Raw genomic sequence first — 20,084 nt, 5'->3', positions numbered from 1 at the left:
TGCTGGAAAAGCGCAGCAGGTCAGGTAGCATCAAAGGAGCAGGAGAATTGACATTTCGGGCATAAGCCCTTCTTCAGCCCTGAAGAAGGGCTTATGCCCGAAACGTCAATTCTCCTGTTCCTTTGATGCTGCCTGACCTGCTGTGCTTTTCCAGCAACACATTTTAACCTTTGAAATACTGGTTATTAACTTAATTCCTTGCTTTCTAACATCAGTCTGGAGGACTGTACCTGCTCTTCTACCTGTGTTTTTGATATCAAAATGGGCTATTATCATTGACAGTTCACCAGCACCCTTAGTATGTTCTGCAGCTGCTCAATCACATCTTTGACTCTGGCATCATGAAAGCAACATTATTATTCTGGAAACACATCTCAGGTTGTACTCCACAGAATAACCATTTCCTGACCTGTATTTGGAATTTAAAAAAAATTAGAATTAGATTTATTGTCACATGTACTCAAAGGATACTGTGAAAAATTACAAATTTGCCTTTTATGGCACCATCTTAGGTACAAAGGCATCTAGGTACAGATTCTTAGGAATAATTTAAAAAATAAAAACATAAAAGCCCAGCATTATAGACTTTCACACCATCTTAGGTATCTAGGTACAAAACTTTAGAAATTAATTAGAAGAATAAAAAAATTAAAAAGTTCAGATTACAGTCCTTCCAAGAAGACGGAGCAGAGGAGTCAGCACTCCAGACGACAGTGGGACCTTGCCTCCAGACAGCTTTGAGGCTTCACCTTGGGGATGGCAGTCCAGTCTGGATTCCGCTCTGGATTCACATCAAGGACAGGGGTCTGTGCTGGCTTCACTTCAAGGATGGGAGTCTGCTTTGAATTCACCAGAGACTGGAGTCCACAGTGAGGATGGGAATCTGTACTGGCTTCACTTGAGGTTCTCAAGACCGAGGGTCTGTGCTGGCTTCACCCTGGACATTGCCGCCAAAACAGGAGGTAAGAAGGAAGAAGCAAAAAAACACGAAAAGAGAAAACAAAAAGGACAGAGCCGACAAGCTCTGGTTCAGGAGACCTACTCTGCTGCCACCTTTTAAAGTATTTAATAACAGTTAGAGAGCATGATGTACTCAGGAGAGTCCTGCCCTACCGACCTAGTTGTTCTTACCTGCGAGTGGTTGCCTATTCTGTGTGCAGACCATAAACTGAGGAGTCACCACCTCCTTAAATGATATTCATATAGCTCTCACACTCACAAATACAATGTAGTGTTTGCAGCCTTTGCTGAAGCTCCAAAAACAGAGCTGAAGTTTCTCCATGACAATACTTCACATAAACACAATTATCTAGGATATAAGAAGTGCCTTAGAGTTCCTGCTTGGTACATTCAATGGAAATAAACTGGAATTCTGTCATGCCTCTGTTAGACTATTATCTAAACTTATAAAAATAAGATTTGTCACCAATTCTGGACAAAAATAACTCATCTGCTACTCTCCAATCAATTCAAACTCTGTTGATGTCATTTTTAGGCATTGTTATTCTCTCCCTGATGTTCACACTTCCTTTGCTTTGAGGCCTGTTCTCATCTTTCTACTTATAACTCTCTGCCCATTGCCGTTTAACCCTTGAACTATCTCATCTCTGTGCTATCATGCATCCAGTGCTCTCAAATTCTGCAAATGCTACTCTGTTAAAATCACAGGTCTCTCTTTTTGTGTGTATTTTGTGTAACAAAAACTGCTGTGAAAAATCGTGCACAATTTACAACTCCAACTGATTGCTAGTTTATAGTTTATAATTAAGTCATAGTGATTCTTGTTTATATCAAACATTTAATGATTTTAGCACTTAAAGTTAATTTTGAAAATAGAGAATACTGTTTTTTTTTGGTAGGCATATGATTGTTGTATTTCTTTTCAAAACCAGATGTATCATGACATTGTAATTTTGTAGTTAAAAGACTTTCTTTTCAGCATAACCTATTTGCAGCAAAATTTTTCATTCACACCTTTCAACAATTCTAATATGCATATTTAAAAGCCACAAAACAATGTCATAGTACATCAGTCTCTTCATAGCACTTCTGCAGTGATATACTTTTACATAATGAAATAACATTCCTCGTTTACAAAATTAAGTTAGAGTGCTAAAATCAATATATGTTTGGTTATTTAAGGAAAAATAAACCAACAGTCAATTGCAACAGTAAAATTGCACATATTTTCATTGAGTAATTGTTTATTTTGACTTTCATGCTATGTTCAGGATGATTTATTCAAAATTATTCAGAGAAACAAAGTATATTAAATTGGACAGTATGTACAGCAGTTGCACTACAAAGGATGAAACTGAGATTGATAAAGTAAATTAAACAGAGGAACCCATACAGAATGGGAGTTCAGTGTTGCAGACTATAGTTTATATTTCTGTTTCCAAGAGTTACATGGACTATTGGTTGATGAATGTCACGGTTACTACTGTCTTCTGGAACTTCTTTTTGGTTGCTTTTGTGAGTCAGAAGAATTATTTTCCATCTAAAATAACATTAAGATTTTTAAAAAATCTTGTTTATCTCTTCAGTCTCAATCTTGCTTGTCTCTAAGTAAAGAATATTCAGAACTGTTAATAAACTCATTTTTAACATTTTTCTGCCTATATATTTCTACATTTTGGTTTATGTTTGTGTTTTAAGATGGCACCGGAGAATGGCAACACTATGCAACACTTTTCACTGCCGAATGTAACAAAGTAAAAGACACAATAAAATCAAATAAATCTATTAAAATGGTTAAATGGGAGAAAAATTCAAAAGGACTATCTGGTCATTTTCATATGTTTGCGACTTGGTACAAATAAAGATTGTTTGAAAATGTAATTTCTTCTGCATACTTTGACAAGTACAATATCAAGAACAATCCAGAAAGTATTAATATTAAAAATCCACCAATATAAAATTGAAAATACTTTAATTACAGCTGCCAATGCCCATTTTTAAAAAGTTGTCAGCTTTAAGTTTAATTGCATCATCAGTTACAATAGTGGCTTTGTTTAATCGTCACTAGAAAAAACAACCTTTAGAATGTAAACATAAAACTTAATTAGATAAGTCATATGACTTCTTGTTGAGGACAATGGCAGCCAAGCCTTGGGATATAGACGGTGAAATCAAGATAGAAAAACTGAATTGAAAGAGTGCCGAGTAAGATATAACTGCCCTATGCTTTATTGTATTAAAAATTGCCTTTATAATAAACACTCAACCTGCCTAGACTTTTATGACGTATACCTCTGAACAGATGGGACTTCACGTAGGGACGCTATCACTGATCATAAAAGCCCCTAAAAAGTACATGCAGCAAAACTCAAATATATGTGGGGAAGTCCATTGGGTTTTTTTCATCCATCACTTGAACCACTTGATCAGGACTCCTTGCCCTGTCTGCCTTATTACGTTAACACTTTCAGGCAAAGAAGTTGGAGGGCAGACGAAAAAAAAATCCAAAGAAGGCCGAGTTGAGAGCACCCCAATGTGCCCCTCTAATTCAGACCTTCTTGACCATCCTGAAATTTAATCGCTCCACCATTTTCTTCGGGTGCTAAGGTCCTCAATTCTATAATTCACTCCATAGGAAATACATTCCTGAGCCTACCTGTTCGACAAAGACTCTGGTAAATCCGTCTTTATACAGCTCATGGTCAAAGTTTGCTTCGTGGTATTTCATTCGATAGACGGCGCTATGTTGTTGTTGTTGAACGGCACGGGTCTGCAACGTTCGATTCCGTTATGACGCCGGGAGCAAGCGGGTGGGGGCGCGCAGGCGCGGGGTCGGGGGTGTGTCCTAACGGTCTGGGGCTCGGCGGCGGGAGGGCGATGTGAGCGAGGACGAGGAGTGGCACAGGTGCTGTGCCCAGCCGCGGTGTAAGTAAAGTAACCGACTGCGGGGTCATGTTTGCTCTGGTGTTGATGATGAGCTGTTGAAACGGAGGAGCAATCGGTGGGTGGCTTTTGCTTCCCGACTGATGAGCCAACACCTCGAGTCCGTCCTCGGGAAAGGCCTGCTTTTGTAGCCCAGCCGCTCTGACATGGGGGTGGGTTCACACCAGACTCCGACCCCTCAGGAGTGTGTTGTCACCCTGCCTGAACTGGCCGTCGTGGAAACGTCCCTGGCCTCAGCTGCAACATGTAAACCTACCGGTGTATTTTTGCGTGAAAAAAGAAAACAGGTTGTGTCACTTCCTGAAAGTTTGATCAGCTCTGTCAATTCCAGTGAAGCTCAACAGTTTTTGATGGTATTCTTTAAGATGAATGGATTTAATGAAATTGAAGGGATGTGCATTTCTGATATTATAACCATCATCGTAAGGGGATCTGACATACGAGTTCAGAAGCGAATTAATGTTATTATTTAGGGTTGGTTTTGGAAACGTTTTTATTTCTAGAATTTGATTTTTTTCTGTATTGGACAGTAGGCTGCGTGATTTTACACCGCGTCAATTTGCAACTAGCCCACAAATGGTAGCATTTTGCCATGTTATAGTGACATGTTGGCACCTTGCAAAGATAACAAACCATGAGTTTACAGCAAATGCAGCGAAACAGGTCCTGTTTATTTGTCTATGAAATATTGTCCATGTACATATTCCACATTATACAAGGTGATGCAAAACCTGTATAAATTTTGTTTTGAAAATTGCAACGTGTGCTAAGTAGGGATGATCAAAATTTCACGTTGAACTAAAATGTAGAATGCAAGGATAAGTTTATTTACTAAAATCTGCCCTTTTTAAAAAAATCTGTTTTATTCAGCTCTTTTAATTATCCTGATTAATTTTCATATATACAATGGGGATGCAGCAAGAAAATCCAGAAGAATGATGATATTTGGCAAAATTCTGAAGACACCCTGTTCATTTTGTTCATTAAACTTATTCTGCTTTTGATGTCTAGCTAAATTACATGCATTCATTCAACTGAATTTTGTTTGCTCCTAGTTACATCACTAACTTGACTTTTCTTCAACAAATTTATTTGATTGAAAATGCTGAGATCTTATGGTAGTGCAGTGTTCTCCTTGACTGGTTAAGGCAATTATTCAGCTGTTTTTGTATTGAACTCAAGGTGATGCTTACTGTTGATTTACTGTTGATCAATTCCCACATGGTCTGAAAGCACTCTGTTCCATTTTGCCTGGCAATACAATCCATGGTCTCCACCTGTGCAGCATTTTATTTAAAAGTGAAAGGATTTTTAAGTTTCAGATCATGACTGAATGATCTCTCCCAATGAGTCACCTTTTTTATTGGTATTGATCTGTTAAAAGTCAAAAGTTCAGATAGGCATAGATCAAATTATTGCTGTAGATTGTGAGAAACTTCCATTCAGACAAATAAACACTGCTTTTTGGCTCACTAGTGTGATTTATTGAAACATAGTCTGAAAGTTCAGCTCAAAAGTTTAATAAAATGCAGAACCACAAAGGTAGTCACCTCTGGATTGTTGCTGGTGCCAAATGCTAATGAGTTTAGGAATATGCACAGAGAACAGATGTGTGTGGCTGAAGAGTTGGAGCAGAAGAGAATGCTTTAGATTCCTGGATCACTTTGTTCATTTCTGGGGAAGGTGGACCTGTACAAATCTGATGATTTGCACCTGAACCAGAATGAGACAAACATCCTTGCAGAGAGGTCTGCTAATGTGATTCAAACTGGGACAATGCATTCATCCTGGAACAGGCCAAATGAATACACGTGCGGCAATTCCTAGAGGCCTGACAATCTAACCGGAACTCCATTAACAAACATATAGATTTGGACCCCATTTACCAACTTCTCAGAAACAGAATTGGAAATGATATCACCCACCACAACAAATGAAGACACATGGTGGGACAGAACACCAATGCTTCACTGGAGGCTTACTGATGATGTTACCTAGCATAGTGACGAAACATCTGAAAACAAATCCACCAGCTCAGCGAGCAAACTGACAACCTGAGCTACAAATCTTCTCCAAGATCTCAAGTGTGATTGGAGTTTTAACACCAACTTGGAAATAGAGGTACATTGGGGGATGATACACAGCCAAGGGTGGCATGGTGGCTCAGTGGTTAGCAATGCTGCCTCACAGCACCAGGGACCCAGGTTCGATTCCAGCCTTGGGTGACTATCTGTGTGGAGTTTGCACATTCTCCCCGTGTCTGTATGGGTTTCCTTCGGGTGCTCTGGATTCCTCCCACAGTCCAAAGATGTGCAGGTCAGGTGAATTGGCCATTCCAAATTGCCCATTATGTTCAGTGCATTAGCCAGAGAGAAATGGGTCTGGGTGGGTTACTGTTCGGAAGGTTGGTGTGGACTTGTTGGGCTGAAGGACCTGTTTCCACATTGTAGGGAATCTAATCTTGGAATGAAGTAAAGGAGAAGAACTAAGTCAGTCTAGAAGGCAGTGTGAATATAGTGTAATTCAAATACAAGGGAGTATGGGTAGGCTGAATGGCATTTATTTTAATGCAATGGGTTTTACAATAAATGCAGATAAGTTGAGGATTTCAATTAAAGTTTGAGGATATTGTCTCGTTGTCATCATCAAGACAGTTGAAGGAGGAACAGGATTGACAGCTTAATATATAGTATCCCTGGGCAAGATGGGTAGGATATAAAAGAGGACATGGTGTGAAAGTATTGACTAAGGAGTCTAATGACTGCAGTAAGGAAGGATGATATCATAGGTTCCTCAAATGAGACCATGTAGGTAGAATCTAAAAACTGAAAGGGGGCTGTTACTTTACTGAGAGCATACTAGAGACTCCCACTGTTAGGGAGAGAGATTTACTTACCCAACTGTTTTCCTGAGATGTAAATACAACAGGGTAATAATAGGGGATATCAACTTCCTATATTAACTGGAATAAGCCAATGTGAAAGGCTTAGAGGGGTCCAGGAGAACTCTTTAAGTCACCACATAGAAAGACCTATAAGAAAAGGAGTGGTGCTAGACCTAATTTTAGGCAACAGACCCAGGCTAGTGGAAAATATGACAGTGGGGGAAGCATTTCGATGATAGTAACCATAATTCAGTAAGATTTAAGGTACTCGTGGATAAGTTCAAAGGTGGATAGAAAGTAAAGGTTCTGAGTTGGAGGAAAGACAGTTTTAATGAAATAAGACAGGATCTCGCCAAAGTAGGCTAGGAGCAACAACTTGCAGGAAAATTCACATCAGAGCAGTGGGAACCTTTCAAAAGGATAATAATTAGTGAAGGTGTAGGGCCAACATGTTCCTGTAAAGGTGAAGGTGAGGCCAGCATATCCAGAGAACAGTGGATATTAAGGGATTTACAGTATTCACTAAGGAAAAAGAAAGGAAACTTATGGTAGATACCAAAAGCTCAAAACAGGATGCCCCTGAGGACTGTAGGAAGTGCAGGGATTCCTTAAAAAATACCTTAGGAAAGTGAAGAGGGGTCGTGAAAAACTACCAGCTAGTAACACTAAGAAAAATCCCAAATTTTTTTAAAAATATATCAGAGGCAAGAAAATAACTATGGAAGGAGTAGGGCCCATTGGGGACCAAAGTGCCAATCTCTGTGTGGAGTTGGAAGTCATAGCTAAAATTTTAAATGACTTTACATGTGTGTTCACAGCAGAGAATGATGTAGGTATAGAAGTCAGGGAGAGGAACTGTAATATATTTGAACATTAACATTGAGAGGGGGAGGCATTCGTAGTTTTAACAGGCTTGAAATTGGATAAGTTGCAAGGCTCTGATGAGATGAATCCCAGGCTGCTGAGAGACTGGGGACGAGAATGCAAGGACTCTGATATTAATTTTCAAATCCTGTCTGGCCATAGAACTTATGCCAGAGAACTGGAGGACTGATAATGTAATACCTTTATTCAGGAAGGATGATGGGGCTAAATCATGAATTTACCAGCCAATGAGTCTAACAACTGTGGTAGGAAAACTGTTGGAAAAAGTGCTGTGGACAGAATTAATCTCCACTTGGAGAGACAAGGATTATTCAAGGATAGCTAGCATGGCTTTGTAAGGGAAGGCTCAAATCTAAGAAATTTAATTAATTTTTCAAGGTATATGAATAGGAAGGGTTTAGACGGATATGAGTCAAATGGGATTAGATTAATTTGGGATATCTGGTTGACATGGATGAGTTGGACTGAAGGGTCTATTTACGTGCTGTACATCTCTGTGACTCTTAAGTATAATCCTCCCTTAGGAAGGAGACCAAAACCATACACACTATCAGATATACTGTCACCAAGGCTCTGTACTGTTGGGGCAAGACTTCTTTACTCCTGTACTCAAATTCTGTAGCAATAATGAACAGCATATTATTTGCCTTCTTAATTGCTTGCTACACTTGTGTATTGGCTTTTAGTGATTTGTGAACAAGGACACCCAGATTCCCTTGGGTATCGCCACTTCCTGTAATGAGGATCTGTTTTAAATTCCCATCAGTTTGGATTATGTAAGATTACATGCATAAGATCTACAGCACAGAAGTAGGCTATTTCAACATGCCAGTCCAGGCTGGTTTTTATGCTGCACATAAACCATCTTAAATCTGCCATGGCAACTATGTGTTCTTTTCTCCTGCATAGCTTCTTGAGCTTCTTCATTATCAACTCCCTGTTTCTTCTGAATTCCTTCTTGAATTTCTCAATAAATATCTTGTATTGATGGCCTCTAGCTATATATTTTTTTCTACAAATGGAAACATTTAAATTATGGAAGGTTTTGATAAAGGCAGAGACCCCTATTTCAGAGAACATCCATCAACTTTTCTCAAGAGAAATGAGACCAAGCTTATTCATCTTTTCCTAATTTTAATACCCAAATATACTTGATATCGAACTTGTCAATCTCTGCACGTTCCCCAATGTTTCTGTATATTTTTTATAATGTAGTGGCCAGAGCTGTACACATACTTCAATTCAGTGTAGCCAGTATTTATTATAGGTCAGATGCAAGTTTTCTGCTTCACAATTTTAATGTGTCTAGAAATAATCCCAGGTGCTGATTTGCTTGATTCATGGCTGTACTTCAAACCTCCCTTTGGTTTTCTATCTGCATCTATCCTGTCACCAAGTCAGCCATCCTATTTTTCCCATCAAGTGCACAAGCTGAACAAGGAACAAGGGTAGGCCACTTGGCCCTTCGACCTCGCTCTCCTATTAAATAGGATCATGACTGATCCAATTTTAACCTCAACTCTACATTCCTGCATATCCCTGATAATTGTTTCTCCCCTTGGTAATCAAGAGTCTATCTACCACTGCCTTAAAAATATTTAAAGGTTCTGCATTCACTGTCTGATGAAAAAGTGACTTCAAGAGACTCTTAATCCTCTGCAGAAAAATATATTTCCTCTGATCTGTCTTCAATGGACAACCCCCTCATTTTTAAACATTGATCCCTAGTTTTAGATTCTCCCACAAAAAGAAATATCCTTCATCAAATATTCATCTGATTAAGTCCCCTCAGAATTTTGTATGTTTCAATGAAGTTACCTCTAATTCTTCTAAACTCTAAAAGATACATGCCCAGCCTGTCCTGTCTTGGTACAGTATTGAGTTCATTCATTCATGTTAATAAACTCACCATAGAGCGAAATAAACCATGTTGTGAAATAAACCACCTCTGAATTGGTCCCAACACATTAACATCCTTCTGGAAGTACAGTGACTTGTACTGTATACAGTACCCTAGATTCAGTCTCACCAATTAGAGATGTATAACACGAAAACAGACCCTTCGATCCAACTCGTCCATGCCGACCAGATATCTCAATCCAATCTAGTCCCACCTGGCAGTACCTGGCCCATATCCCTCCAAACCCTTCCTATTTAAATATCCATCCAGATGCCTTTTTAAATGTTGCCATTGTACTATCCTCCACTATTTCCTCTGGCAGCTCATTCCATACATGTACTGCCCTCTGCATGAAAAAGTTGCCCATTAGGTCTCTTTTATATTTTTCCCCTCTAACCCTAAACCTATTGCCATGTAGTTCTGGACTTCCCCACCAAGGAAAAGACTTTGTCTATTTATCCTATCCATGCCCCTCATGATTTTATAAACCTCTATAAGGTCACCCCTCAGCCTCCAACGTTCCAGGGAAAACAGCCCTAGCCTGTTCAACCTCTTTCCTATAGCTCAAATCCTCCAACCCTGGCAACATCCTTGTAAATTTTTTCTGAACCCTATCAAGTTTTATAACATCTTTCTGATAGAATTGCACGTAATATTTCAACAGTGGCCTAACCAATGTCCTGTACAGCCGCAAAATGACCTCCCAACTCCTGTACTCCAAACTCTGACCAATAAAGGAAAGCATACCAAATGTCACCTTCACTATCCTATCTACCTGTGACTCCCCTTTCAAGGAGCTATGAACCTGTACTCCAAGGTCTCTTTGTTCAGCAACATTCCCTAGGACCTTACCATTAAGTGTATAAATCCTGCTAAGATTTGCTTTCCTGAAATGCAGCACCTTGCATTTATCTAAATTAAACTCCAACTGCAACTTCTCAGCCCATTAGCCCATGTGATCAAGATCCTGTTGCAATCTGAGGTAACCTTCTTTGCTGTCACTATACCTCCAATTTTGGTGTCATCTGCAAACTTACTAACTGTACTTCTTAAGCTCACATCCAAATCATTTATGTAAATGACGAAAAGTAGTGGACCCAGCACCGACCCTTGTGGCACTCCACTGGTCACAGGCCTCCAGTCTGAAAAACAACCCTCCACCACCACCCTCTGTCTTCTACTTTTGAGCCAGTTCTGTATGCAAATGGCTAGTTCTTCCAAATGGCTCTCACTGTCCACCCTATCTAAACATCTGATTATTTTATATGTCTCAATTAAGTCACCTCTCAACCACATTCTCTCCAACGAAAACAGCTTCTGGTCCCTCTGCCTTTCCTAAACGACCTTCCCTCCATACCAGGCAATATCCTAGTAAATCTCCTGCGAACCCGTTCCAAAGCTTCCATAACCTTCCTATAATGCGGTGACCAGAACTGTACGCAATACACCAAGTGTGGCCACAGCAGAGTTTTGTACAGCTGCAACATGACCTCATGGCTCCAAAACTCAATCCCTCTACCAATAAAAGCCAACCCTATCAACCTGGGTGGTGACTTTCAGGAATCTATGTACATGGACACCAAAATCTCTCTGCTCATCTACACTACTAAGAATCTTACTATTAGCCCAGTACTCTTTATTCCTGTTGCTCCTTCCAAAGTGAATCACCTCCCACTTTTCCACATTAAACTCCATTTGCCACCTCTCAGCCCATCTCTGCAGCTTATCTATGTCTCTCTGTAACCTACAACATCCTTCGTCACTATCCAGAACTCTATTGACCTCAGTGTCATCCGCAAACTTAGTAATCGTTCCTTCTATGCCTTCATCCAGGTCATTTATATAAATGACAAACAACGGTGGACCCAAAAAAGATCCTTGCAGCACCCCACTAGTAACTAAACTTCAGGATGAACATTTCCCATCAACCACCACCACTGTCTTCTTTCAGCTTGCCAATTTCTGATCCAAACCGCTAAATCACCCTCAATCCCAGGTCTATGTATTTTGTGCAATAGCCTACCATGGGGAGCCTTATCAAATGCCTTACTGAAATCCATATGCACCACATCAACCGCTTTACCCTCATCCACCTGTTTGGTCAGCTTATCAAAGAACTCAATAAGCTTGTGAGGCACGAGCGACCATCCCTAATCAACTTATTCTTTTCTACATGCTTATAAATTCTTTCTTTTATCACCTTTTCCAACACTTTCCCCACAACCGAAGTAAGGTTTATTGGTGTATAGTTACCAGGGTTGTCTCTACTCCCCTTCTTGAACAAGGGACAACATTTTCTAGCCTCCAATCTTCTGGTGCTATTCCTGTAGTGATGATGACATAAAGTTTAAAGCCAAAGGCTCTGCAGTCTTCTCCCTAGCTTCCCAGAGAATCCTATCATAAACCCCATCTAGCCCAGGGGATTTATCTATTTTTACACTTTCCAGAATTGCTAACACCACCTCCTTGTGAACCTGAATCCCATCTAGTCTAGTAGCCTGTATCTCAGTATTCTCCTTGACAACATTTCTGTGTGAATACTGACAAAAAATATTCACTTATCGCTTCCCCTATCTCCTTGGACTCCATGCACAACTTCCCACTACTATCCTTGGTTGGCCCTAAGCCTTAGTCATTCTTTTATTCCAGATAAAACTATAGAAAGGATCAAGCAAAACCGTAAACCTATCTGTCAACGACTTCTCATGTCCTCACCTGGCTCTTTTTACCTCGCTCATTTGGTCTTGCCTGGCTAAATTGTAACACTCAAGCGACCTAACTGAGCTTTCACGTTTCATCCTAACATAAGCCGCCGCCTTCCTCTTGACAAGTAAACCACAACTCCCTCGCTCGACACTTCCTCCCTGCCTGACTGGTATATACTTAACAAGGACAGGCAGTATCTGTTCCTTGAACAAGCTCCATATTTCAATTGTGCCCATCCCCTGTAGTTTCCTTCCCATCCCACGCATCCTAAATCTTGCCTAATCGCACCATAATTGCCTCCCCCCCCCCCCCCCCCCCCGAGCAATAACTCTTGCCCTGCGTTATATACCTATCCCTTTCCATCGCTAAAGTAAACATAACTGAATTATGGTCACTATCACCAAAGTGCTCACCTACCTCTAAATCTACTACCTGGCTAGGTTCATTATCCAGTACCAAATCCAATGTGGCCTCGCCCTTGTTGGCTTGTCTACATACTGTCAGGAAACCCTCCTGTACATTTGGACAAAAGCTGACCCATCCTAAAGTACCCTAACTATAGTATTTCCAACAATATTTGGAAAGTTAAAGTCCCTCATAACAGCTACCTAGTTACTCTTGTTCCAAACCAGAATTATCTTTGCTATGCTTTCCTCTACATCTCTGGAAGTATTCGGAGGCCTAGAGAAAACTCCGAACAGAGTGACCTCTCCTTTCTTGTTTCTAACCTCAGCCTATACTACTTCAGTAGACGAGTCCTCAAACGTCCTTTCTGCCACCGTAATACTGTCCTTAACTAACAATGTCACACCTCCACCCCCATTTTACCATCTTCACGGTTCTTAGTGAAACATCTAAATCCCAGAACCTGTCCCTGGCAGGTTATTGATACCCCTCTGGTTCACATGTAGACCATCCTGTTTGCAGCGGGTCCACCTACCCCAGAATGAGCCGCAATTATCTAGGTATCCAAAACCCACCCTCCTGCATCATCCCTGTAGCCACGTGTTCAACTTCTCTGTCTCCCTATTCCTTGCCTCACTAGCATGTGGAACAGACAACAAACCAAAGATAACAACTCTGTCTGTTTTAGCACTAAGCTTCTACCCTAGTTCCCTGAATTTCTCCCTTAACCCCCCCAACCCTATTCCTACCTATGTGGACCACAACTTGGGACTGCACCCCCACCCCCTCAAGGATCCTGAAAACACAATCTGAGACATCACGAACCCTGGCTTTTGGGAGGCAACACACCAACCGTGAGTCTCTCTCGTTCCCACAGTCCTCCTATCTGTCCTCCTAACTAGGAGTCCACAATGACTAAAACAACCCCAGTCAGTCCAATTTCTTTATATAATTGAAACTGTCCAGCCTAGACAACATCTTGGTAAATCACTCTGCATTCTCTCCAGTATAGTTATATCCCTCCAATAATGTCACTTCCAGAACTGCATCTTTGTCAAACCAACATTTTATATAGTTCCAGCATAATCTCCCTGCTCTTAAAGTCTATGCATCAGCGAATAAGGGCAAGTATACTATATGCCGGTTTAACCACTTTATCCACCTGACCTGATACCTTCAATGACCTGCACATCAAAGTCCCTCTGATGTCTGGTGCTTCCCAGTTTCATCATTCTTCATGTATTCTCTTGCCTTGATTTTCCTGCTCAAGTGCATTCCTCACATTTATCCAGATTGAATTCTATTTGCTACTGATCAGCACATCCGACCAGCCTGTCTACATACTTCTGTAATCTAAGGCTATTCTCCTCACTATTTACCATCCTACCAGTTTTTATATCAAATTCCAAACTTCTGATCAATCTGCCAACATTCAAGTTTAAATCATTTATATAAACTGCAAACAGCAAGAACCCCAAAACTGATACCTGTCAGATCCCACTGGACATAGACTTCCAGTCCGAAATGCACTACTCAACCATCATCCTGTACATCTTGCCAGTCAACTAATTGTGGATCCAATTTGCCAAATTTCCTTGGATTCCATGGCCTGTTATCTTTGCTATCAGTTTCCAATGTGGGACCCCGTTCAATGTCCTTTCAGCTCTCCTAATATCCTTCTTCAGTTCCCTTTTGCACATTCTATACTCATGCACAGTTTCTGCTGTTTTGAGTGCTCAGTATCAGCCTTAAGCCTCCCTTTTTCTCTTCAGTCAATCTCTACATTGGTCTATCTAAGATTCACGAGATTTAATGGCTCCCACACTTTTTCTTTATTGGGCCATTTTGGCCCTGTACTGTCCATATTTCATTCTTGAGTGCATTCTACTATTCTGAGAGAGATTTGGCTTCTGGTCCAGTCAGCCAAATTGTACCTGATCTTATCAAAATTAGTCTCTCTCTCCCCCCCCCCCCCCCATTTAAACCTTTCATTTCAGGTGCATTTTCTCCTTTTCCATAATAACTTTCAATATGGAGTTATGATGACTGTCTGCAAAATGCTCCCTCACTGATCCCTCAATTACATGCCCACTTTCATTACATAAAATTAAATCCAGGATCACCCCTCCCTTAGAGGAGTTATAAAGCTTTCCAGGATTTATTTTACTAATTCTGCTCCTTTCACACGATATTTCCCTGAAATTTGCCCTACATATCTGCTGCTTTATTTCTCTGGTCTATCGGGGGACCTATAGTACACTCCCAACAGAGTTCTACATATAGCTTTATTTGACGAGCCTTCTAAGATGTCATCCCTCTTTAAAACTATATTGGATTCCCTGATCAAAACTGTGACACCATCTCTTTTAATCTCCTGTCTTGCCTGAAGACCCCATATCTTAGACTGTTGAGCTACCAACCCTACCCCTTTGAATCATGTCTCTGATAGCAATGACATCATACTCTCATGGTTTAATTTGTGTCCCCAACTCATCTGCCTTGTTCATCAGACTCCTTGCATTAAAATAAATTCTATCAAAACCCTGCCAAACTCGCTTTGTCACTTAACTGGCCTATCATGACTCAATTGCTGCCTCATCTAATTTTGGCTATTCAACTTCCCCTGCTGAACATTCTGTCTGGATCTAAGGGTAAGTCTAAACCTTTCCTAACTGCACCAGCAAACCTCCCCCCAAGGATGCTGGTCCCATTCTGGCTCAGGTCCATCTTGTCTGCCTTGTACACGTCCCACTGCCCCCAAAATCTCAGAAATCTAAAGCCATCCCCCCTGCAGCATCTCTCCAGCCATACATTCTGGTTTTATACTCACTTACATGTGGCACTGAAAGTAATCCAGTGATTACTATCTTTTAGATTCTGTTCTTTAGTCTACTTCCCCTTGCTCCCTATGTTCTGCTTTCAGAACTTCATCACCTTTTTCTGCTTACATTCTTGGTACCAATATGTACCATGATTTCTATCTTTTTACCCTCCCACTTCAGAGGGTCCTGCAGCCATTCAGTAACTTCTTTGCTGGGACCAGGGAGGCAACGTACCATCGTGGAGTCTCTTTTGCAGCATCAGAAATGCCTATCTGTTCCCCTTACGATTGAAACTCCTGCCACTGCCATTCTTTTTCCTCCCCTCTTGTGCTGCAGACACATCCATGATGTGATCAAGTTGGCTACCACTGCTTTCCCCTGTATGGTTACCTCCCCCAACAGTATCCAAAACTCCTTACCCTTAAACTGTATGTAACATTCAACCACATTATGGTGGCTGCTACCCAGGGCCACTTTCACTATGAGGTCTGTAATTAGTCCTCTCTCATTGGTTAAGACCAGATCTGGTCTCGCCATTTGTCTCTCTTTGCATATTATTTGCTGATTCTGCAAGTTTGTTTATATTATTATGCATTTTATAGCATTTATCCAGTATTGACTATCATGCCCACCAACCCCTCAAAAAGGTATAGAACAAACTTAAATGAAACAGTTCTCTCCATTTGGCAAAAAAAAGCTAATAATGTTGCTTGATCAAAGTTTGTGAGAAGATTTGTAGCTCGGGTGCTCGTTGCTGTGGTTCTGTTTGCTGAGCTGGAAGTTTTTGTTGCAGACGTTTCGTCCCCTGTCTAGGTGACATCCTCAGTGCTTGGGAGCCTCCTGTGAAGCGCTTCTGTGGTGTTTCCTCCGGCATTTATAGTGGCCTGTCCCTGCCGCTTCCGGTTGTCTGTTTCAGCTGTCCGCTGTAGTGGCCGGTATATTGGGTCCAGGTCGATGTGTTTGTTGATGGAGTTTGTGGATGAGTGCCATGCAAGGACTGCACAAAACACGATATAGGACAAACACAGGAAGACAGCTAACGATCCGCATCCATGAACATCAACTAGCCACGAAACGACACGACCAGCTATCCCTAGTAGCCACACACACAGACGACAAGCAACATGAATTTGACTGGGACAACACTACCATTATAGGGCAAGCCAAACAAAGAACAGCCAGGGAATTCCTAGAAGCATGGCACTCATCCACAAACTCCATCAACAAACACATCAACCTGGACCCAATATACCGGCCACTACAGCGGACAGCTGAAACTGACAACCGGAAGCGGCAGAGACAGGCCACTATAAATGCCGGAGGAAACACCACAGAAGTGCTTCATAGGAGGCTCCCAAGCACTGAGGATGTCTCCTGAAAGGGGACGAAACGTTTGCAACAAAAACTTCCAGCTCGGCGAACAGAACCACAGCAATGTTGCTTGATGTCCCAGAAATGTGATTAATGAACATTTTGATTAAAAGCTGATGCTATTGATTTAGTTTTGAGTTTAGTCAAAAGACTCAAGCATTGTTATAATCTTAGTTCTACCAAAAAATAGAAGCTTTTGTCTTGCTGTCCTTGTATATATTGTTACTTTAACTTATAGGTAGAAATAAGATTGGTTTAGCTCTGTATTTTAGAGTTAATTGGTAGACTTAAGCAGTTCAGTCTGAGAATTCTGAAAGCGATTTATTAACCTGAGCTGACTTTACATGGAAATGGATCAATTTCTGAGAAATTTCTGAATTGCTGAGTTTTGTTAGTGATTTCAGAGATATTAGAGAGAAATGATTTGTCTGTCCTGGGGAAAGATAGTCACTGAGAAATTGGAACTGCTGGTTAGCTGGTGTTTTGATGATTTGCCATTGGTATAATTACAAGTCTTGATTCAAAGTTCATTTTTGCAATGCTGGCTTTAAAAGCTACCTTAAAGCATTCGAATGAAAACTGAATTAAGAACTGACTTAGCCGAGAAGTTATGAATCCTTTTCAGCCTTGCAGAAAAGGAAATTGTAATAGATGTTTCTTGTAGAGCTTTTACATTTCTTCAGTCTTAAATATTGTTTGTAAGACCAATTTTTAATCATGTTTTGTTGTCCTTTAAAGTAGTGGTGCATTACCTTCTTCAACTGCAATATATAAATAAAAATCAGTAGGGCACTCGGTCTTAAGCGTGCTTAGCCATTCTGTAAGATCATAGTTAATATGATTACTCTATATTCCCGTATAGCCATGATAATCTTTCACTCCACCATCCCCTCATTAAGAATCTATTTACCTTCACCTTAAAAATATTTAAAGATTGCTTCCATCAATCTTTTGAAAAAGGGTGTCCCGAGACTTTGAAACATCCAGAGAAAAAAGTTCGCCTAATTTCTGTCTTAAATGAATGACCCTTATTTTCAAACATGACCTCTAGTTCAGGGTTTGCCATAAGGGGAAGCACCTATTCTACACCTGCCCTGTCAAGGCCTCTCACGATCGTTTAGTTTTCAATAAAGACACCTTCTGCTTTTCTTAATTGCAGTAGCCTGTCCATGTGTTGGGAACTGGGAATAGTGTAGATTTAGAGGTACGAGCTTGATAGGCCAAAGAGTCTCTCCTGTACTGTGTGATTCTATTACTTCAATTTTTCCACATTGGACACCCTATCCATCCCAGTTATGAGCTTAGTAAACCATCTCTGAACTGCTTCCGTTGTATATGTATCCTTCTTTAAATAAGGCTACCAGTACTGTACACAATACTCCAGATATACCAGTATAACTGAATATACTACTTTTGAATTCCATTCTACTCGCAATAAAAAAAAGAATGTTTTTGTTTGCAGCTCGAGGAACATTGGATCAGCGTTGAGGAGTTGGAATCTGAGCTGCAGACATTGCGCCACATCAGGGAAAGGGAGTGTTACCAGAGCACTTTGTTCCAGAGGGTGGTCGTACCTCTCTGAGTAAGTAATTCAGAATCAGTCTGTAAGCAGGGACAGGAGGGTGTGATTGCAGATGAGGCAGGTATGAGGACCCATGGGATTAACATTGAGCAACCCTGGGCACAGCAATTGTTAGGTTTTATAAGATTCTTGCAAAGTATGCGGATGACTGGGGTCTGCAGGGAGAATGAGCAAACTGACCGCAGCACCTTGGTACAGGAGGCTATTCAATTGAGGGAGTGGTTGTTTTAAAGTTAAAAATCACACAACACCAGGTTATAGTCCCAACAGGTTTAATTGGAATCACACTAGCTTTCGGAGCACTACCCCTTCATCAGGTGATAGTGGAGGACATAATTCTAAGGCACAGAATTTATAGCAAAAATTTACAGTGTGATGTAACTGAAATTATACATTAAAAAATAAACCTTGATTGTCTTGTTGAGTCTTTCATCTGTTTGAATACCATGATAGTTTCACTTCTTTCATGTGTAAATCACAAAACGTTTTTAAAAAAATAGTTGCATTCTCAGTTAGCTGTAACAATGGGTATTAGCTAAATAATATGTTGGAGGTGTTAGCCCCCTGTGTTCTCTGTCTATTCTATGATGTTTAGATTGATTCTAATCTAAGAAGTGAGATAACAGAATTTTACATGAATTCATGCAGTTTTTGAGCAAAGTACAATGTAACTCTGCAAGTACAAATTCACCCCACAAAATATGTGCATGTGGGTCTTTGTCTGTCTGTGTATGTGTGTCTGTCTGGGTTGGGGGTTGTGAGTGTGAGAGAGAGTGTATATATGTGTGTGTGTAGTGAGTGTAGAGTGTCTTAAGTCTGTGAGGGGGTGCGTGTGAGAGTGTGCGCGTGTCTGGGGTGGGGGGTTGTGTGTGTCTGTGAGAGAGAGTGTATATGTGTGTGCATGAATGTAGAGTGGTCAAAGCCTCTGAGAGGATGCATGTGTGAGTGTGGGGATGTGTGTGTCTGTAAGGGTTTGTATGAGTGTCTATGTGCGTTTCTGTGTATGTGTGTGTCCGTGTGTATGTATGTGTATAGGAGTAACTGTGTGTGTGTATAGCGCAATGGTGGTCACCTGTAATGTGACATGAACCCCAGGTCCCGGTTGAGGCCCTCCCTCTGGGTACCGAATGTAGCTATCAGCTTCTGCTCGACCGCTTTTCACTGTTGCCTGTCCCAAAGTCCGCCTTGGAGGATGGTCACCCGAAGGTCCGAGGTCGAATGTCCTGGACCACTGAAGTGTTCCTCAACTGGGAGGGAACACTCCTGTCTGTTGAATGTTGTGCGGTGCCCAGTATTCCGTTGTCGTAGCCTTTGCTCGGTTTACCCAATGTACCATGCCTCAGGGCATCCTTGCCTGCAACGTTTAAGATCGACAGCGTTGGCTGAGTCACATGAGTACCTGCCACGTACATGGTGGGAGGTGTCCCCACGTGTAATGGTGGTATCTATGTCCACACTCTGACACGTCTTGCAGCTCCTACCATGACAGGGTTGTACGGAGTTGTCCTGAAAGCTGGGCAGCTTGCTATGAACCATGATTTGTTTGAGGTTTGGCAGTTGTTTAAAGGCAAGCAGTGGAGGAGTGGGGAAGGTCTTGATGAGGTGCTCATCCTCATTGATAATGTT

At 41.0% G+C, this 20,084-nt stretch overlaps 1 protein-coding gene and 1 long non-coding RNA gene across 6 annotated transcripts in view; one reads left to right on the top strand and one right to left on the bottom strand.

The window, feature by feature from the left end:
- Positions 1-414: 414 nt before the first annotated feature.
- LOC122544636 (uncharacterized) lies at positions 415-3,770 on the bottom strand. Its single transcript, XR_006310383.2, has 2 exons — positions 3,617-3,770; positions 415-937 (listed from the first exon to the last, which is right to left on the bottom strand). It is a non-coding gene; the product is annotated as an uncharacterized LOC122544636 (long non-coding RNA).
- Positions 3,771-3,820: 50 nt separating this feature from the next.
- Positions 3,821-20,084, top strand: part of ncoa7b (nuclear receptor coactivator 7b) — a 126,527-nt gene continuing 110,263 nt past the window's right edge. For all 5 annotated transcript variants that reach the window (XR_015753481.1, XM_043683927.2, XM_043683925.2 and 2 more), the window contains exons 1-2: positions 3,821-3,885; positions 18,339-18,458. The gene's annotated coding sequence lies outside the window, so the exon portion shown is untranslated. The remainder of the gene's footprint in view (positions 3,886-18,338; positions 18,459-20,084) is intronic.

This window comes from Chiloscyllium plagiosum, unplaced genomic scaffold (genome assembly GCF_037043375.1).
Source record: "Chiloscyllium plagiosum isolate Xiang-an unplaced genomic scaffold, Cpla_swu_hap1 HiC_scaffold_3, whole genome shotgun sequence".
NCBI lineage: Eukaryota > Metazoa > Chordata > Chondrichthyes > Orectolobiformes > Hemiscylliidae > Chiloscyllium > Chiloscyllium plagiosum.
The sequence above is the reverse complement of the archived record's forward strand: the minus strand, read 5'-3'. Positions and strand labels throughout refer to the sequence as shown.